The 22,986-nt window shown below is 38.2% G+C and overlaps 1 long non-coding RNA gene across 1 annotated transcript in view; it reads left to right on the forward strand.

Moving 5' to 3' along the window:
• The first annotated feature begins 364 nt into the window (after positions 1–364).
• Positions 365–22,986, forward strand: part of LOC148188218 (uncharacterized) — a 161,305-nt gene continuing 138,683 nt past the window's right edge. The window contains exon 1 of the long non-coding RNA XR_015777881.1: positions 365–787. This is a non-coding gene — a long non-coding RNA (uncharacterized LOC148188218). The remainder of the gene's footprint in view (positions 788–22,986) is intronic.

The raw sequence follows: 22,986 nt of genomic DNA on the forward strand, positions 1-22,986 counted from the left end.
TACACTACAGCACCTTATCAGAGGCCGACTGTTTAAACAAACAAATGTAAATATCCTGCATTTACATTTTGAGTACAGTTGTTTACTGCAGACATTGAATGCAGCACAAGAAGTTTGTTTGAAATGTACAGTTGTTTGCATGTGGCGATGTGGCGAGCACATGGATGTATTATAAGGACGAGCATGGAGCGTTAAAACCGAACTTGCTTCCTTTAAACCGCACTCCACCTCTTATTAGTCACTCATGAAGCAACATCAAGTTCCTCAGTTTCTGATTGGCTGGAGGGCGGGAGCACAACATGAAAGGGTGTGTGAGCGCATCGCATGGCTTTCTGTCGTTGGCGGTCGTGCATGAAAAGAGGAACCCAAAGGATTGCGAAAGGATTACGTGTGTAAACAGGAGCGTTATTGCTGCCATATCGTTTTTATAATAATGATATTAACGTTACACATCAGCTTGCAGTTGTTGCTCAAATGTTTTCAGTTTTGTGAAGTTTATTGTGAGCTTTTCGGCTAAGCTAACAGTCGCGCTGCTGTTAAGCTAACGTTAGCACATGTGAACTAAGACTTTGGACTTAAATAACTTTCATGCTAACTTGGCACTGTAGTGGATCTCGTCGGCCTCGACAACAGACGGCAGGAAACCAGATAGCGCACTGGGTGACCATGCAAAGCCCAGCTGCACCTCTGGCGACGAGGGAGGAGAGACTTTCTCATCTTTTGCTTTCTGGCGTACGGAGCCGCGCTGTGTTTTGACAAAGTACGGTGATAAACGGAACTCCTGAGGGTGAGTAACCCTACTTTCTATGGGTGGTCACATTTAGTGGCCGTAATCTTCAGCGTGGCTTTACTTTGTCTGTGTTGTGTTGATGACAATGTCCCCCTATCCAAACCTAAACCAACCCGCTGGCCCTCACCCTACCCACAGAGGAGTGCGCTACCCATGAACAGGGGGGAAACTATTCGACAGGGGAACACTTTTATATACAACACCAGCATCTTTGTTTATTTCCTGAAAGTGTCGTCCTGCTACTATTTTAAGTGCATTTCCATATTTGTTGACCTCCTTAGATAAAGCTAGTTGACGTTTGCAAGCTGTGTTTTACTGTTGTTAACGCATATTTGCTGCATTTTTACTCGTGTTTCATGGCAGTTGGGTAGGGTTTGAATGCTTTAACGGTTAAATTGTATTGCTTGTTTTTGTGGGATTTGCCTATACTAATATATTTAGCAGCTACAAAATGTTATTTCATCCCTCTAAAAGCACAATATTTCATGTGTTTACTTCTTGGTAATGTCCGTTATTCCTCTGGAGTTTAAAGGTGTCTCATTGGTGAGACCACACATAATAAGATTTTTACATGATGTACAATGTAGACAGCCATCCCAACAACACACCTCAGATGCCTAAAGGGATGCACAATATTTGATTTTTTTGCCGATATCTGATATGCCGATATATAACAACTTTTTTTGGCCGATAATTGATAGCGATATCAATATAACCCCCCCAACTAATTGTAGCGATCATCAAGTCTCCTCTGCAGAGTAATATACATCACATTACATACTCTCTTATCCTGATGGCCCACCAGCAGAAGGAGACATGAAATATAATGCTTTTTGGTGTGGGTAGTATTCATTCACTGTGCAAAATAAGACAAAATACTTTAATTTATAGTTGATGTTTTGTACATGTTTACTTTGTCAATTTAAAAAAAAGGTTTGTGATATTAGCAGAAATCAGCATGTTGGCTGATTTTGTTAGGTCATTCTACAGCTAATATCTGCCAGTACAGATGACGTGCTGATATTATCGTACATCCCTAGAAATGAGCTTATAGATCCAACAGAAGGGAAACATGCAGGGCAACAGACCCTGTCAAGCAGTAATAATCACATTATGACTTTCAAAGTGGACTTTCTGAATACTGAGAAACAAACATCCTTTCAGCAGCTATTCCCTCTGAAATTGATCTGAATTCAAGCTGCTTGAAATGAGTTTTAGCCAAGAGGTGAGTGATGGCATCACTTGTTATTATTTAGTATTATTAGTCATGGTGGTGCAGCGGTTAGCACTTTGGCTTGACACCTATGTTTGAACCTGCTGGCTGGCTGAGGCCTTTCTGTGTGGAGTTTGCATGCTTTTCCTGTGTCTCTGTGGGTTTTCATTGGGTGTTCTAGTTTCCTCCCAAAGACCTCAGACTTGTAGGTTTGGTTGATGGGCAACTCTAAATTTGAATGGGTTGTCTGCTTGGATGTGTCAGTCCTGTGATGAACAGGCTACTTTTCCATGGTGTGTCCTATCACCAAATGTCTGATATCCGTTTCAGGCCCCCACCAGCCTCTCAATGATAAGCAAATATGGCTGATGGATAGATGGATGGATGGATGGATTGAGACATGATTAAATCATAAGTAAATCATATTGTATGTCCTGATACTTGTACATGACATGCTCTCCTTTGTTGTTTTTTTGTCAGTGTTTTATGTCCTGTGTTGAGTTTTGCTATAATAATGCAGTACTCCCAGTCGCCTCAGAGCATCCAGGGTCTTCTCGTCTCTAGTCCTCATATCTGCTTGCAGTGGGGTTGCATAATAAAACCACACTGAAACCAGAAACATGCCAGCATCAAAAAACCACAAAATACATCACGCAGGCAGGATTGCCGTCTCCCTTGTACTCGTAGTGGTATATATCCCTTGTCTTGTCTGTTGGACTTGGGCAGCATCGTATAATAAAACCATTATTGTTGAGTTGACATATAGCCCTGTACTGCTTCCATGAATCCTTTGTGTCAACAGAACCATGAGGATGTCAATTTGAGTTTCAGATTAGGACAAATTTTGGACAAATCACAGAGTCAGCATTAATGATGGAGAGCTGGAGAGACAGGTTAAAGGTTAAGGGTGTGTGAGGAATAAAAAAAATGGTGGCACATACAGGCACAGACAAAGAGATGTGCAGTTGTACCAATATACACCTACAAACAAAACACATGCTGTTCAACTATACTTAAATACAAGAAAATCTTGTGCGATCTAGAGTCAGTTTTACTGCATTTGTTTCTGCCAATAACAAGGTTGATCCAATACTTATGCATAATTACCTAATGCCACAGCTGCCCAGTGCAGGCTCAAGCTACATGTGGAAATGAAATAACTTAGAACTTGATTTATCTCCACACATTTTTTGTGCCAAAATGCTCAGTATGAATAGTAAAAATAACTATAACTCTGGAGCAGAAAATGCATTGTTGATTAAATAAACAACTGGCACACTGGAATATGTCATGTGGCTTACTAAATTTGGCAAATCATTTTAAGGGAGCTACTTGAGCCAAATACTGACAGTCCTGTTTCAAACTAGTTCATCAACTTAAACTATTGATATGAATGGAAATAAAACCTATTGGCACATTCAACAAGATAAGACTTATCACACTTATGGTCTTGTGGGAACTGCAAAAAAAACAGTCCACTCCTGATTGTACAGTGTTTCTCTATATAGATGTAAACGGCTCATTCTAAGGTGAGCAGAACAAAAATATTCTCATTTCCAGGCGGTTATACACTGAATAGAACATATGTATTATTTTATATTTTTGCCAATATATCCCCCTAAACCTTACATACTGGTCGTTAACTTTGCAGATCGCTGTATCATGGCTGGAGTGTTCCCATTGCAGGATGGGCTCTAGTGTTATCTTTATTACTGTCTTTTATTTCTACTGCTGCTGTTAAATTTTTTTCTCTTATTCTAATGTTGTAATGTCAAATTTTTCTCTTTGTCTCAGATGAGTATTCATTAACACATTTAATGTAAGAGGTGGCCATCATTCGTTCCCTCTACCCCTCATCCCTCCTCCGACCTCTCTGTTCTCATGGTCCTCCAAGGTCTTTCCTTATGATATCTGAGTTTCCATTTCCTCAGCTCTGACTCTGACTCATAGCTCACAAATTGACCATAACCTTGATGCAATCCAGGCCATGTGCCTATCACAGAGTGACCATAACAGCGATTCCAGTAGCCCCCTCCAGACCAGCTGTGTGAGAGTAACATGTTCAAAACACTCTACAAGATTAACCCATGCTGATCATGTTTGGAAAGTAAGGCTATTTAGAGAAAGCTTTGTAATTTGATACTCAATTACACTGAGAGGAGAACTATGGCACAGTGTAACAGAGAATAACATACACAGATACACAGTTGCAGTTCTATTTGTATATAGTTGTTTTATTTGATTGATTTATTTTGAGAAATCCTTGTCATGCAAATTAAAAAACTAAAAAAAGGTTTGAAACCTGAAATAGCTGCTGTCATATGTACAGTATGATCCTAGAATAAAGGACATTAGATATTCCTCAGTGTCTCTACGAAAGAGTCCCATTTTAAGGAATATATCAGCTCTCCTCTCAGAAAACCAGGAACATCTTTTTCATTGTACGAACAGCTTTTCATTTCCAAATAGTCCATCATGTCTACAGTCCGTGAATATTGAATAAAGTCTACTATCTTTATTCTGACACAGCGGTTCATGCATTCAAACATTCAAAAGCTGTCCACGCCAGTTGATTCCTCAGCTCCTCTATTATATCAAAGAACGTCAAAAAGTGACTGAGAAAGGAAACGGATCTGTTACAGCTGAATAAATTCTTCCCAGATATACTTTTCTTATATAACATTTCACTCTTGTTTGATGGACACAAATCCCCGTAAAGGATAAATTATCCGTATATACCCTAAGGAGTCAAGAAAAGTTTCCTCTTTTAAACATAATCCCACATTTCTATCTGTCAGACATGGAAGAAAGTTTTCTTTAAATATTTGTTGCAGAAAATGAAAAAGCAGAAGGGCCAGCCCTCTTTAAATACATGTATTCAGAAGAGGTCATTCTATAAGCTTAACCTGCTTTGTGTTAAAACACTGTTTTAAGCAAACTTGTAATAAGTTGAAATCAGTTGTCTTCGTTTGCCTGCTTTTGCTTTTTTAATGAAGTACATTTTCAGTATTTTCTGAAAACTATAATCTGTGAGATGCATTTGGTTATGGACAGGCTGTCTGCCAGGTTTGTCCAGGTGTCTTCTCCATGGGCAGTATAAGAGTGGACTAAGCATCATGGCTCTTGTTAGGAAGTGCTTCCATTGACGTGTCTGTATAACTCACCTTGTACTTATTAAGCTCTATGTTGATAATAATGCCACAATAAAATGTCTCTACTCAAAAACCACAACCCTCAGGATCATGTTTAAAAAGATATGTTGCCATTTTTCAACCAGCTTTGAATCAAGACAATTCTGACGTGTATGCGTAGATGAACTGTGGCAAACTCCCCACCATTTACCCAGTGCCTTCATATCCCTTCTTACCCCTTGGCGAAAAGTCACTTGCCCTTGGGGCTGTTGCCTGAACTACAGGCCGTGCTTCAGCATTTTCATGTTGCCCACCACCCGTGTCGCAAACAGCATGGACAAAGAGTATACAGCTGATTAAGAGAGTTACCTGCACCTCTCCCTCTCTCTTTCTCTCTCTCTCTCTCTCTCTCTCTCTCTCTCGCTCTCTTTCAAACTCGGACCAAAATCTTTTCAAACGGTGAAACTAAGCAATGCTGACAGAATACAAATTAAGACAGTGTACTGTACTGCTTTTATGTCTCCTAAAATGTTTTCAGAAACAAATTTAAATGCCCTCTTTAGCTGAGTTTGTGAGGCGGAAGTGGGCGCCACAGCGCCTTGCTGCTTCCTGCACAACAAAAATGGAGGCTGAAAAATGGAGATCAAACACTAACACTAAGGAGCACTTACCAAATAGAAACCAAAATATTGTTACTTAGTTGTATATTTCTCACCTCAAATGTTTTCAGAAACATGTTTTTGCTAACCGTTAAAATGTAATAGGAGATCGCTGGCTGTCATTGTTTCACACAAACCAGTCCACATTATGTCACCCACCAGCGGGATTGTCTGTGCAGTGTGCAGTTCGTTCTGGTAGTCGTGGGTTTTCTACCTCTTGAGCTATAGTGTCCCTTTTTTTTTCTCTGGTCAAGTAGCACTGATTTAAAACGTTTTTGCATCTTTCTATGGCAGAGAGGGCCTAGTTTAATGTGAGGACTCTTTATATTGGTGAAATGCTTCTTTAAGTGCATCGTCAACTCCTTCTTGGTCATTTTAGTGTGCCCTTGTCCTGTAACACACCTGGTTAGGCTTCGTGGCCCTGCCCCACTTGCTTTAGCTGAGACTGGTGAAAGTGTCCATTTAGGACACCTGTAAGGTCATTGATTTCTCTGTTATAATACAATCTGTGTGTTTTGTTTCTTTTTCTTTCTTTGTTGAGATTGGTTTGATTGGTAGTATTGAGTTTCTTTATAGTCTGTTGTTTATATGCAACAAATATTTCTTGCTTGAACTATTATTATCATTATTGGTATTTCATGTGTCTGTTGTTGAGTTGAGCACCTCTGCAAAGACTCACACCGCGGTTTGAGTGATCTCTTACCTACGTGACCTTATAAGTCCGAAAGTGTTCAATTTCCTGATGATTTCCGTGGGGTAAGCTTCCCCTAGGTGGCGTCATTTGAGATAATTCTATTAAACAAATACATTGAAACCCCCTGCTCTTGCCCCATAAGGGTTTTTATTTTTAGTGTGCTGACAAGGGCTATTTTGTTTAGATCAAGTTTGTTAAATGTTGTGAAATTATTTCACCTGAGAGGTATCTTTATTTTCTTGTGACTATTAAGTTTTTAAATTGAAGCTTAAAGTTTTAAAGGTAAAACGGCATGTGGAGTTTTCTTACAAACAAATAAAAGTTGCGCTTACATTCAATGTTCCTTTACAAAATGTGTTTGCTTTGTACTTGAGGGATGAGTTGTGAGTTGAGGTAACAAAGTAATTTAGCAGATCAGAGTTTAATCAGAATATATATGGCTTAGTTCTTGCATCCTTGACTAGAGGTGATCTTGATTTGCCCATAAAAGCCTACTTGAAAAACAAGAAAAATCAACTCTCAGCTGATGCTATCAGTACATTTTAGCTCTTACTAAAAAGCCTATATTATAGGTAATAATACAAGCATCAGGTCAACATAATTTGAGAGCTTTCTGCAAGGAACTTGCAGAAAAACCTACATGGTGAATAATTCAAGCCTTGAATTTACTGAAAGGGTGAAAGTACAGTACTTTAGGTGCAGAGCCAGATTCGTTTAACAGTGTTATCCACAATGCTGTCAATATTACACTTACCTGTCAATATGCAAGATAAGCCCTCTATGAAGGATCTAGAAATCTAATATACAGTGCTGGCAAAATATGGGAACATGCAGGAGAGATACACACACACACACAAACACACACACTCTGGTTAGAGGGGGATTTGAGGGTTTGCTCATAGACTTGATGCACCTCATCATGACCTTATTGGTAAATAGGCCTTTCCAGGACCCTGAGCAAACTCAATAAAACTAGCCTCCAACTCCAAACCGACTGCACTCTGCTAGCGTCCCCAGAGGAGAGTCGAAACAGAACGAAGGGAGAGAGGCAGACAGAAAGAGGAGAGAGCAAGAACGAGAAATAAATGGAGAGGCAAATGTGGGATGTGGGATGGGGGGTGGGGGGACAAGATATTGAGATTGAGAGAGACGGGGAGGGTGAAAGCAGGACAGGAAAGAGAGAGATCAAAGACAAACAGTGAAGCAGCTGAGACAGGGAGAGAAACATTGAAGGAGAAAGAGGGGAACCCGGTGGTGGAAAAGTAATTCAGCGCTGCAGGGAGAAGTTGTGTTCCGTTTCTGCTCTTGGCCTCACCAGCTGTAATGAGCCTCAGATTACAACTAGGCCCCGACCCTGACATGTGCAAAAGGCATTACTGCTCGAGCTGGCAAAGCAGGAGACTGCACTCAGAGAATCAGCTCATCATTAAAACATATTGCCCTCAGCCAGAATAATTGAAAACAGGAATATGTACTGTATTTCCTGATGAGTGTTTTTCAGAGAGAAACAGAGATAAAGAAAGACATTGGCAAGCAGAGAGATGGGGAGTTCATGAAGACTGTACATTTGGCTATTGACATTTACTTTGTAATGTTGTTTGCGTTTCATAGTAGATTGATGGACTTTGTACTGGTGCTATATTGTGAGAATGAATGAAATACAGGGAAACAAATGGTTATTTTCAGTATCTTACCAAGAAGTGATGTGAATTATGTATGTAGAATATATATTATATGTTTCTGACAACCAAAGAGCTTAGTAAGGTAATTAGAATGATCAAAAATGAGTGGATTTAGCTTCATAGAGCCAATCTGTTACATTTTTTTCTCCAGTGGTATACTCTTTTATGTTGTCCAAAAAAAGATAAAAAAAAAATTGAATCATACTATGAAGGTCAGCCCATGACTTATGGTGTTGCTCCATTACACACAATAGACAAAAGCCTTGTCATCGCAAAGTACAATATTTTTCTAAATGGGCAAAATTAGAAGCACCAAAGTCACTGCATTCTTTATAGGGCTAAATTTACCAAGTGTCACTGTAGCGTATAGATTTTTTTTTAAAGCAATTTTTTTTTTAACAATAGGAGGTGCTACTGTCAGCAAAAGCCACATGCCAGGGGACTTGAATTTTTATTGAAACAAAGTTAATATAGTTAAAAAACAGTGTGAGTAAATGTAAGCTGTTGGCAGTTCTAGTGTTTGTTTGTTTTTACACGAAAAAGTTGAATATACTCACAGAATGAAAGATTTTTGCCAATTAGTCCTTTGTGAGTTTTGTGGGGAGTCCCAGGAAAAGTCAGCGTAGCCTACATTTTTTGGTTTGTCCCATGACTTTAGTATTTCACTGTTGTGAAGGCACACTACCAGATACAACAACAGATTTTCTGATAAAAAATGACTGTTCTAACAGTCCATTTCTCAGATGGAAAAAATGAGCGGCGCGTAAATATACCTCTGAATTGGCATTCACCTGTTCATGCAAGTACAGTTAAAGCAGCAGTTACACACAAATACTGATATACACAGTACATACTACATGTGGATAAGAAATTGCCCAAAAACGACACTTTAGGTCATTTCTACATGCAGCTAATTACAACCCATATTTATGTTCATTATTAAGTGGTGACCTCTTGTGGCCATAGTAATTATGAAGGGAGCAAACTATAGGAAGACAGGAGCAGACAAACACAGAATTTGCTGTTTGTGTCCTGTGTGAAACCAAAAGTCAAGTAAAAGTATAGTTTTTTTTAATATATTGCACATGGAGCAAGCCGTGATACCTCAGTTATATTCAGTAAGTTGCCCATCCCTAGTTTAAAGCATATGTATCACACTTAACATTGGGAAACAAAATTCCAGACCCAAGGAGCAGTGAAATTGAAGGTCCATACATCTGCAATAGATTGTAAGAATACGCTGCACAGTCTCACCCAACTGGAATCCAGGCTGTCATTTGGCCCTGTTATTTCACTGTGCAATGAACCACCAATGCTATGCCATCACACCACACTTCACCACCAGCAAGGATTTTCTCTCACATACACAGTGAGTGGAATTCTCAAAAATGTGAAATGGAGCTAATGCACAAGGGAAATATAACACAATTTCAACAAGCACTGTAGCAAGACGTTTGTGGAGCAGACAGAATACCAAAAATACAGTTCCTTTTTCCTGTGCATGTAGAAATCACTTCATGCAAGTCGAATGATATAGTATGTTCATGCTTTCTTGTAAGGTGGTGAGAGTTTGCCTGTTAAATGAAGGGTGAATACATCCTGGATATCGGCTCTCCTCTCCTTTCCCACCACCACCCCTTTCATTCCATTCAACTACATTGTATTGTGCCACTTCAGTGAACATCAGGGTGCACTGAGTTGTTTTGGCTGTATACCTCTTGCAAATTCACTTTAGTCGACAAAATTGAATGTGGGATATCTATCCAGTTGTGCAGTTCTATTTCAAAACCAGAGATGCACTGGTGTATTTCTTTATTTCTTTATTTATTTTGTTGGGGTAGGAGGTAAATGTATAACACTGCAAACTTGGAGTATAGTGGCTTATCAAAAATTTCATCCATGGCAGGTTTCTGTTTATTTCATCTTCTTTCATGATACCATCAAACACTTACTGCAATAGATACAGAATAAAGTGTTTATCATTTTTTAATGTTATAAAGAAAATCAACCAATCAATCAATGCCAATCAAATCTGGCATCTTAAAAATACATGCATAAATCCATACTAATCTGTGACCATCATATAACTAATATAAGGCAAATGTTCAAAGTACTTGTGCTTTCTGCTTTACGAACAAGATTGCATGGTGGTTCTGCTTCCATACAATTCATTGTTCAATTATTGGTAGACAGTGTGTTATATACGTTTCCAAATCCGTGAGTCAGTGACTCCATTAACATGAAGTCAAATAATTGTAATAATTGGACCATATCAGACTTATTCCCAGTGAATGCACCTCAGTCATTACTCTAACTTTGTGCCTTGTGGACATGACTTTTTCCTATGTTCATTTTCAACCTTTTGTAGCAATATTAGAAAAAAAAAATATCTTGCAGTTCTATTTACACAGCCTGAATCCAAAGCATGTCTAATGTATAACTTCTATGTTGCTTTAGAATAAAGAATCTGAGTGCAACGTTATGCTCATTTTGTACTATGACTGGACCCAAATTTTGGGCTATTCTGGTATTTGTCAATTGGGTAAGTGTAAGATTTTCAGTTTAGCCATTCAGATATCCTTTTTTTTTTTTTTTTTTTTTTTTTGCAGTGGATGAACGCATTTCTGCTGCACCTTTCACACACACACAGTGGTAGAAATTATAGTTTCACCCAGCTGTTATTAACAGGTATATTGACTGAGTCGAGCCATTTCTGTGTCCGTGTATCCAGCACAGGAACACAAAAATGTGAGTCCCTCTACCTGCAGCTCACCCCGAGTGAAACTCTGTCCTGTAACACAGATTAGGTGAATACTTACAATTTTAGATGTAGAATGAAATTTAACTTGTTATAACTTTTAAAGTGTCACAACCACTTGCATATTTTAGCAGCATTTGGCAGGTAGCTGGTGCTAATTTCCAGCCCTGGTCAGGATCCCATCTCTTCCTCACCTTCCTTATCCCCCCTCATCCGTGAAGCGAAGCTCAGATTATTCACTGTTAATTTATGGCGAAGCTCTGGAGCCCAGAAAATGGTATTCAAAACAGCCCTATTTTGTACCCAAATAATATCCTTATTTGTCTTTGGCAAAGTAAGTTGTGTAAATACACATAAAGCAAGCAAATAATGTTGTTTTGTTAAAGATATTCAGAGCATTATTATAACAGCAAACCACTAATTGCTATTTAAAGATGTTGTGAAGGAATGGCACTAGAGCACAGAATGAAGTAACACTTCCTCTGTGTGTGTTGTAATCTGAGCTCAGTTTGCACTAAGCTCATATGGCGGTTAGCTTACCGCTAATAGTGTTATGGTGTTATTATGGAAGCTCAGCACGCACCCTCCAGTTTCCCTTGGGTTAACAAACTTAGCTCTGTCGACACTGATGTAATTGTTTAGTACTGTTTATGGTGTTAGCATTGCTAGCTGCTAGCTGCTGGCTCAGCCACCCCCTGTCAAGAACTGTGTCAAGAATCATGTCAAAACAACTCTTATGCTCTGAGTTTCATATAGAGCCCCTTTAATGAGCCTATTTGAGATTATTTTACAGTCTGTTTGATTTAATGTAGGGAAACCTGTAGTGTACTTAATAACTCAAAATGAAACTTCTCGGGGGCATAATTGTAAGAAATATAATGATCTTTAATCAAAGACCTGGGTTGGTTTGCAAAACAACTGCAGCATGCCACGATTGACAGATAATGATATAACTTCTCATAGGGGCCAGTCCTTTTTCAAACACAAATCAAAACACACATTTGATTCACTCAACCTGATTTTTAACCATGCCCTAAAATCATCTGATCAAGGTAGCATGTAAACATGCTTGTTCAGTAAACAGAACTTTAGATGTCCTTGTTGCAGGATAAAGCCAGGGTAACACAACCTGTTACAGGGTCCTAAAATGTGTCATTTGTCACACACAAGTTAAGACAAGAAATAAAATATAGAGAAGTGTGAGGTATATGTGAAAATACTCAATTAATAAGGATATAACCATAAATTTTTACCACAAAATGCAGAGGGCCATTTAATGCAAATCTTTTGATAACAGTTTCCAGCTAATATTTCTATGCAGCCTATAGCTAAGCTAATTACCTAGAGGGAGGCATATTTATTTAAAGCTGTCTTTGGACATATATCCTTGGTGGAGGTTTTGAGCAGACATTGATGACTCTTTAAACTTTACTTAATCTGTTTTACTATGGAATACCACAAACATTTATCTGCATAAACAGGTTGCACAGTGTCAAATCTTTGACTGGGTCAAATAGACCCAGTCAAAGCTGTTGTGCAGTAAACGTTCTCAAATGATATACTGGCCAGGGCAATGAGAGGAAAGAGGTGACATAGGATTTGCTTGTTTGACGAAATTTGAAAAGTAACCTGGTCATGCTCATCAGAATGATAGAATACATCATCCAACATAATGCATATATGGGTGTTTTATGTGTTTCTGGATGAGGTGGAGGTACATGGATATATAAGCTATTTGTTTTTGCCACACAGGCAATACTTACCACAAGTATGTGGTCTTGTCTTAAGGAATTTGTGTTAGTAAAAATGTAAAATAACATCAGCAGTACCCCTAAAGGTGACACTATTTGTCTAAAATACAGGTTCTGTACTCTCACCGTCAACATAAATAACAGTTGCTGTGATTTGAGCCAGGATATATACCCTTAAATATTTGATTGACGAGCTTTCTCAGCTCACCACCAGCCATGCCACAAGTCAGAAAATCAAGGGAATCGTCTTTGTGATTTGATGCAATAGAAATGTGAAAAATGTTGTAGCCAGAGGACAAACACATACACACACACACACACACACACACAAACACTCACACACTTCCCTTCTGCTCTCATGCTTGTTAAGATCCTATCTATCTTGTGAGAGAGGGTGAGAGCCCTTTAGCCATACTCGGAGGGCTCATTTCCATTCCAACACACAAACAAACACACACAACATACACACATAATGCACATAACAACAAACACACACATGCTAGCCATTGGGATTCCACAAGCACCTGTAGATTGTAATGAGACATAGAGTTCTTTTTGACCTTGGAAGCACTAAAAGTGAAGCTCGTCAACCTCGAGGAAATGCTTGCTTGAGAAACAAGTGTGGTTGTGTGTGTGTGTGTGTGTGTGTGTGTGTGTGTGTGTGTGTGTGTGTGTGTGTGAGTGTGAATGTGTGTCCTGAGGTAATAAGCTAGGCTTCATCCCAGTATTCCATTGTGTGAGTGCTTGTCTGAGACCCAGGCTGTATACTACATCGACCGAACACCTGCTGCTGCGGTAACTGGGATGTCAGGAGACTTCATAAATATATATTAGAATCAGAGCTGATTTTAAAAGTCCCAGGGAATAACCCTGGGACTGATCTCTCAAGGTCAATCTATCTATCTATCTATCTATCTATCTATACATCTATCCATCTATCTTTACATCCTTCCTCCCTCTCCTCTGTCTCTTTACCTTTACCTTGTTTTACCCCTTGGTGTAATGTCTGTTTCTAAAAGGTGTGTTAGACAGGAAATTACTAGATGCAATTTTACCACCTGCTTATAGAAGGATTCCAAATATTAATGCTATAAGTGGTGGGAATAGTAAGAGTAAGATCAAGGCACGAATAGGATTGTACACAGAGGCAAACATGCTGAACTATGGTTGTTGTCCATAATGTTTTATATATCCATGACCTAAGACCGGGAGACATACAAAAACAGTGAAGTGAAAAAGATTTTATGGGCAAATCAATATAGTTTGATACAACACGCTAACACTAAAATAGCTTGTGTCTATTTCCTATCAATCTTTGTTTTGCGTCTTCAGTTAGTCATGCTCTGTTCATATGTTTTACTTTGAAATTTATTGCACCAAACTTACAAACTGGGTTAGGGTTAGGGTTAGGGTTAAACTGTACATATTCCACACAATCATAAGCCAATGATAAGTGAACAACCCAGGTATTTGGGAAGACTGTAATCACATGACCAATATGGTGTTGGTAGTAAAGAAGGAAACGGTCTCCAAAACGAGGCAGGTTGGGATATGTTACCTGAGTAGATGACACTGACTAGTTCATTCAGTTTAAACTCTTGGCCAAGAGTAAAGCTTTTTCCGACCGATTGCACTATAGCCAGAGTTTGAAAAAGAAAAATCCAATGCAAAGTCACTTTTGGCTTACCTGAATGTAAGTACCTCATCAGCTATACATCATTAATATCATTAAGTACTAAATATAAAAGGGACACAATGATTGACTGTGCAGATGTAGACATTCATTGAACTTTTATAAAAATGTAAATACATGCAGTTTATATTTTAATTTTACTTGTTCCGCACAAAATGAGTTCCAGTTTAAGATGAACTGAGGCAGACCTACAAATATTGACAAGACAAAAGCCTCAGTTTAATTCAGTTTGCTTTATTGGCATGAATGTTTGTAAAACAATATTGCCAAAGCCTCAGATATAATTAAATGATTATATAAATAAATACAAGATAAAAAAATCAATGATGATATTCAAATCAACAGCTATCCATTGGACAAAAAGTGAGACATGCAGGAGAAATTAGGTATAAAAGTCTTGTTAGGTTGTTGTTCAGGTTGTCCTGTAGGCTGTGACACTCTCTCTCTCTCTCTCTCTCTCTCTCTCTCTCTCTCTCTCTCTCTCTCTCTCTCTCTCTCTCTCTCTCTCTCTCTCTCTCTCTCTCTCTCGCTATATCAGGTACCCTTCACAGATTTGAAAATCTCAATCACAGTTGAAAGGACAGAAGCCGTTGTCAAAATGGCAGTGACATTGCAGTGATGTGTCATTAAATTATTTTAAGCATGTTTTAGGAAAGAATTATAAAGATTTTACTGTTTTGTAATTGAACAGTTAAACCCCACTCTCTGTGAACCTTTGCTTCATGAACTTTAATAGCCCCCTTGTCTGTGCTGACTTACAGTACCTTGAAGTTACAGTATCTCACCACAAAGTCCAGAAAAGATGTATCCCAGCGAAAGGCATCCCACTTTAAATGTGGGTCTTTCACTGTCTGACATTTTATGGTACACTTCACACCTCTTGGCATTAGTCCTTCTAATTTGATTTGTGACAGATTTTATTCGAGAGCACATTCCCTACTCAACTTATTCATTCAAGTCTTTAAATCTCTCTGTTCTGAGCGTAAGCAGGATATTGTCAAATCAAGGTCCCGTGAAAAGAACTATATAAGTGTGAAATTTGCAGTGCTTGCACCTAAAATGGCCCTTTCACACTGCGGCCTATGACACATGAATTGGAACAAATAGAGTATTAGAAATCTCATTCTTTATAATAGGGTTTCCGTTGTATATCGTGTTTAATGTTGTCTACATGTGTAATGTCTATCAGAAGAAATCCCTTTGTCTATGAATTGAAAAGAGTGCAGCTGATCATATTGACAACATTAAATGGTAGTTTAATGTGTAGAGTTTCCTTATCTGGCATGCAATACTCCTTAAGGAATAATAATCATCTGTACTCTGAAGTGAAGTCATCTGCATTGTGTAAACCTGGATCTATAACTACTTAAAAAAGGAAACATAAAATACTAAGTGGACCGGAGGCCTATAAACAGGAAATACCTTGCTGCAATGTCTGAATGCCCCATAAATTAACATGGCGGTATCAGAGAGTACCTGGGTGGATCAGTGCTACATTACCTCATGCTTAAGACAATATATGGACTTGCAAAGCTGATATATTGCTCACCCCAAGGGGGAATCCATCTTGCCTGACAGACAATGGAGCTACTGAAAGACATAAAATCCTATCAGACTCCACCATTCGCCTGTAATTAGAAAAATAATGAAACAGGCAAATGTGGATAATATAGAGGGCAGGAAATGTGGATGGGATTCTAATTGATGCTAGATAGTTTATTTTGCATCTGAAGGTCTATGATTTTTTTTGAGCCAGACATTTTTATGTATGTAAGTTGTGTGTGCAGGGGTATGAATGAATACAAGAATATAAGATGACACACTACACACTACACACTACACTATAGTTTTAAGTCTCAGTTTTCTTTTTTAAATGATTAAATATTCCAATTTGTGCAGTTAACCAGTTGTGTAGAACCTGCTGACATTTTGTTTGGATTATATTTGCCTTGGCATATTGCATGTTTGACCAGAATATGTGCCACGTCGGAAAACACAGTAATCATAAAACAGACTTGTAACTGCACTTGTTCACAAAACAGTCATTTTTCAGTTGTGTTTACACTTAGCAGAGAGTCAGCCAAATGACTCTGTCCTTTTCTGTGATAACATAATATTCCTGCCTGGAAGATGAAAACGTCACTCTCAACAAAGTGAGCATCATGAAGAGGATTTTTCAATCTTATGGCAAAATGTCTCCATTTTCAAAAGCCAGACCTTGAACTCGCAAGGTGACAAACAGTTCCAGGCCTCAACCCATCACCTTAATTCAACTGCTGGTTGTTAAAATCACCAATTTATCAGATGTCTGTGTTATCAGAAATAACTTGCTCTTGGCAGTTGTGGAAAATTGAAGACTCACTTTGGATTGGATGGTCAGTTTATTGCTTGAGGTGAATAATTCCTCCACAAAGCTTTTCCTGGGGACCTCGGAAATATCAGATTTTAAGACAGCGTGAACTCTGGTGCAAAAGCATTTCTTATCTGCAAATAAACCTTATAGTTTTGGAAATTAATGTTCGAATTTAGTTTTTACAATAATTATTTTTATTTAAATGCTAATCACTTAAGTGGTATTACAGTCAGAACTAAAAATTCCATAATGTTGACATTTTGAATACTGTCACTTAAGACCCACAGAGAATTTGTGCTTATATTTGTGCATATATATATATATATATATATATATATATATATATATATATATATATATATATATATATATATATATATATATATATATACTTTGTTTTATGACTGTTATTCTCAGCATAACATAAAAGCTGTGCCTGTCATTTAATGTCTGGCCAGGGAAATTACCATGATGCACATGGGATAGTTGTTTGTATTCAAATGAAATGTATGACATTTAGTCTTCTTTGTAAGGGAAAAAAAATAAACAGGTGAAAAAGAAAATAAGGAATGATGAAAAAAGGAAATATCCTTAGATTTAAACCCAAATTCCTTGTGACATCAACACTCATACTGACCTCCAGCACAGTCTCCAACAGTCCACATGACATATATGAAACTATTTTTTCACTTTGCGGTTTGAGGACAAGTCAAAGTCAAACCTATAGCTCATTCCATGTGTGGGTGTCTCGATTCATTTTCTCTTGACTTCCAATTTAGAGAGGGAAAAAAAGAGTAAACCCCATGGCAGTGACCTCTGCTGTAGGGCCATGAATAATGGGGACTATTAGTTGCAAGGTAGTGCACTCTGCGAAAAGTAGTCATTTCAGCCGCAGGGCTGTTTAATTTAGACATGGCATGGAATGAGATGTTTTGCAAAATGTTTTGCATAGGTTAAAAAATATATATCTAGTTGTATGTAGAACATGCTTCAGGTCACAAACATCTCAACTGATCTTTTTCTCTGTCCCAGGGGTGCTCACCGAACTCATTGGCTCTCACTCTGCTTCTCTTTCTACCTCTGTCCTGCTGAAACATGTACAATGATACACACAGAAGTTTTTTGTTTAATAGCAAATTCAAAGAATGCACGAAAATAGGTGGAATCCATTCCCTGATTGTCAAAGGACTGGTGAGATTAGGGCTTAAGGTTTGGAGAAACTGCACAAGCAAAGCTTGTAGATCAAAATGAAGAAAACAAAGGGTGGAAAAAGAATCAGTCGAGCTTCAAAGACTAAATTCTTTCGGCTGAATTGGCCCTGCGATAATGATCCATTTAGCCAGTCTGGAAGATTGGCTGCCAAAGGCATGAGGGGGAAATTACTCACCCGTCTCCAGCGGAGAAATGTTTGTTTCCCAGCCCTGCCCTCAAATTATTTCAATCAAAACACAAATTAAGTGCAATTAACGTAGTGCTAAAATGCTCCAAACCAACTGATATGGAATCATTAGGAGTCACCTCAACCACATCTCCTCCTTTCTTTCTCCCTCTGCATCTCTGTGTCTCTTGCTCTCTTCATCAATGGGCCCTCACTCAGGGTAAACTTCGCACTTCATTAATTAATTCATCACCTAAAAGCTGAGTATTGATTTTCAGTAATGGCTTTACAAATCTGTTGGACACCTAGCTGCAGGGATAATTAAAAAGAATGCGTATCTGCAATAAATCATCTTTAAAAGGGTTAAAAGTCTCGTGGGTCATGAGGGAGGTAGGTTACAATATCAACAAACAGGCTGTTATATCCCCCAGTAATTAAGGACACCAAAGGACAGCTTTTACGATTGTTATTTTTTACCTTAGTAACATCAACCACAGTGAGCTTAATGGTTGTCATGAAACACTAAGGAGGAAACAGAATCAATGCAGTGAAGAAACTTTGAAGGGATTGATTTAGTCTGTGCGAAATACAGGTTACATAAGGTCATGAAGAACACACATTTGAAGTGAATGAAGATAGATAATTTTGACATTATTTCTAAAAAGCATGTGTTTAGTGCAATTTGTTATACATATGATGTTTAATTTGATGTTTTTTTGTGGTAAACTTCCACCTTAAAAATGTAAATATTATCTTACGAATAATGCCAAATTACAGAAAAGTAATGCCAGTATTGAGACTTAACACCTGGAGCTAGCTGAGCTTGTAACTGTAGCTGCTCTGCAAACACCCAAAGGTGCCGCCCTCAGTGTGTGGGAAACTGCACGTGAAAACTGAAGTCAACTACATAACCCGAACAACATTTGGCACCGGCTTTTAGTTTAAAGCCAAAAATGGATGCTGTCTCTTTTTTATCCCCCTCTGTTTTAGTTGACATATTATTATTGTTGTCTTTTCTGTCATTTTGTCTTATCTTTGCATATCTGTTTATAGCACACATACAAGGCTCCACAAACTTTTGCCAATCAAAAGTTGCTATGAGCCCTGTGTATGATCCACATGTAGAAACCTATTGATTGTGTCAATACAGAAAAGATGGTCAATACCACTGTCAAACTGATATATCATGTTTTTTTTTTTTTTTTTTAAATCAATATAACTAAATGCCATTAGCAAAGTGATATTAGTGGTTCCAGGTCCCATGTGGTTTTAGAATGATTTGCTGATGGCCTGCAAAGTTGGAAAAAAACCATTGATGATTAAAACATCTAAGTGGCCCTTTTTTTTCACCCTTGGGGATATAGATAAAATGACTGAGATGAATGGTTTGATATAAGCGGTTAAGGTTTCTAAGTCATTGATTAAGCCTGTCAGTATGTCTAAAATGCTCCTGGGGCAACATGTCATCACCTGAGCAGGAAAGAATGCAGCAAAAAGCTTTTTCAGAGGCGGAAATGACAATGAAAACAGATGTACTATACATACAACACCTCTTAACACTAAACTCTCGATGGGTTGAGCTCCAGCAAGGTTGTCATTGAGAACATGTAAATGTATTCAGCCAGCACCTTACATCATGGTAATCACAGGCTACCTCCAATGGGGCAAGGTCTGTGATTTAAGACAGGAGACTCTGTTTTATAACACTCTTTAAATTTCCTGTTCTTGCTTGCACTGCCTCCCTCCCCTCGCCAATCACTGCTCTCTATCTTGCTTTATTTCTTCTTTCTCTCTTTCTCTCTTCTCTCTCTCTCTCTCTCACTCACACACACACACACACACACACACACACACACACACACACGCACAAATGCGCACAGCAAAAGAGAACATAAATCTAGCGAGTGTGCCAGACTGGGCTATGGACACCATAATTACAGAACATCAAATGAAAGAATTAGTGTCCCTTTTCTCATTGCCATGCAAGACTTGCAAGTCCTCTGCAATTCCTCGGCTTACCTTTGCTTTCCACGTACACATACGTCAGTCTCTCTCTCTCTCTCTCGCTCTCTCGCTCTCTCTCTCTCTCTCACACACACACACACACTCTCTCATTGGACTGTGATTGTAAGTCGGCTGACAATTACAAGTGTGCACCTGTGTGTGCAGTTATGATCTATGCTGAACTCTTCAAAAATGTTTTGAACATATTAGAAAAAATACTGGCTGATGTAGATATTGTGTAGACTTCATACTACACTTTCTGTAATTCTTCACACAAGGTACAAGCCTTGGTTTATAGTATAACTTTGTTCTGTAGTGGTCTACTTGAATTTGAAATGTTACTGATAGAGTTTAATTTGGACATGAACTATTCAAGAATGTTTGACATTGTTTAACCCTCCGTATGTTTTGAATCAGACTGTTCTCATTCAATGTTCGAACTTTTACCCACAAAAATAACGCACCGCAATTTGAATATAATACATGAAATCATGAGTCAGTAATTTGTGTATGTCCCACTTTATCAGGAAGACTATGATCATGTGACGACAGGATAAAGAAGGCTGTTGCATAGACACAGAAAGTCCACAGAAGTAGGCAAGTTGGGTCGGTGGATGGGTCAAATAACACAGGACTTTCCCCCAGGAGATCAGTGTTCATGTCTCATGTAAAGCCAAGTGAACATAGATTTATTTTAAATTATGCCATTACAATGTTTGTTTTCCTAAACCTAACCCATGTTACTCTTCTTGCCTAACCCTAACCTAAGTACCTTTATTATGAGTACATAAAGTCATATGTGGGGCTTGGATTTATATGAACCCGTTGTATGAGGGTATGTTGCCTGAATATAGGAGAGACGCATTTTTTAAGGTTTAAGTAGTTTACTCTGCTGTACATTGTACCTGAATTATTTATTAACTAAGTTTCAAAATTAACACAATTACTGAAAAAGTGATGAAGTTGAACCATCAAAATTCTGGCTCGAAAGTAACCCTTGTCATTCATCATATACTAAATGATTCTTGCATGATTCCTGGGTGGATGGAGGAGTGCCAAGACAAAAATGACAATAAAGGGGTGTCTCTAACTTTGCTAGATTCGTAAATTTGCTGTCTTTTCCTCACTATATACTGTTGCAAAAGTGAGTATATATTCTGTTATGTGGGTTTTGAAAGTGTGAATGATTGCCCACTGACACTTTGTTTAGTCCAGCTGTTTATCTATGTCTGTCTATTGTATATTGTATAATAGGCAATATAAATAAATACATAAATAAATATCTATATGTAGTAGAATCCAGTAGCCTTAAAATTCTTTTCTCTTTCTGCTATTTCACAGACAGAATAGGGGGAGGATGTTTTTCAGAGGAGTTTTTGAAAGCTATATATGCTGTGTCAACAACTTTGCTTTAAATAGAACCAAGGGAAAATGAGTATTAGGGATATGCCATCATTAGAATACAAAATGTGGTAGTAATCTTTGCTTCCAGCTTTATTGGATTGAATAATTCAAGAGCATGGCAATAGCGTTTGTTATAACCTAGTTAAGACCGCTAAGTTGCATTGATTCCTCATGATATAAAAGACTTAAGAGCAGCTCAGGTGTTTTTTGAAAAAGCCAAAAATGTGTCAACCACATGAAAAAAATAATATTGCATATTATTTGCCTCTATGTATACCACAAACATACAGGATGCACAAACTACATAGAAAGCACCATCAGTTGTGCTACTTGATATGTTGTCCTTGTCACACCACTATAAATCCTCTGTTCTTGGATATATCCTAATCAGAGTTACTATGAACAGTACAGATGCCATGACAGACAGGGAATCCATCCACACGCTCTGGAATCTCATATTCCCTGCTCTGAATACACCATCATAGACTCACAATACAGACTCAGTGACAGGCTTGCAAACCTACACGTGTGACAGTAATAAAAGGCCCCTTCTGTCCTGATTTCCTCTCACCTACCTTTCCTGTCAATTACCACTCCACACATAGATGGAAAACTGCAGATCTCAGCACTTTGAGAGCCACCTCTCCTTGAGCATTTTTTTTTCTCCAAGGTTTTGATTGCAGAATCATATGAAAAGCATGAGGTAGTGGCTTTTGAGGATGGTTCCCTGTGGGATGTAAGGGCTTACAAATGGCTGCCTTAAAGTCCTAACTGAACATAACAAGGCCCCGGAGTTAAAAAAAAAAAAGCCCTGGGAGAGCTTGACTGGAGTTTAGAAAAAGAGGGTAAAACACTGATACTGGAAAAACTAAGACTAAAGATGTAAAATCACCAGCACAGTATATTTCAAATGAAAAGAAACATTTATTCCGGAACAACAGTGTTCATGTGCCTGCTACACTACAAGAATTAATGTCAGTTAAGAGAGGCTCTATTTCATTCAACTGACAAAGTGTTTTCCTTAGTGGAGAAGCTTTAAAGGCGAGGAAAAAATGGAGATAAGGATGAAGAAGGCTTAGCTTTAGTACCCGACTTTCTTGCAAACCTTCTGGATGAATCAAATGCACTAAAGTTCATGATTGCCATCAACTTTGTCACTTGCAACGGAAGTAAAATGATTTTGACTTTACAATCTGCGAACACAGTTTTATTATTGTAGTAGTTTAATACATTAAAACCAAGATGCTAAATTGAGCAGTAGATGCATCAGCTTGTGTATTGCACAGCAATACTGTATGTACACTCCCATAAACAATGCACAGTATATTTTTGTATGACATTGTAAATAGTCATGGCTTTATTGCCCACATAAAACATATTTCTATTCCAGCTGACTATCCAGAAGGCTAGCTTTCACTAACTATTCCTTACCATGCCAATTACTTTGCTATTGTTTTGTTTGTCCCTATTTGTATT

Source organism: Plectropomus leopardus, chromosome 11 (genome assembly GCF_026936395.1).
Source record: "Plectropomus leopardus strain MGB_pleo_1.0 chromosome 11, ASM2693639v1, whole genome shotgun sequence".
In the NCBI taxonomy this organism is placed as follows: domain Eukaryota; kingdom Metazoa; phylum Chordata; class Actinopteri; order Perciformes; family Serranidae; genus Plectropomus; species Plectropomus leopardus.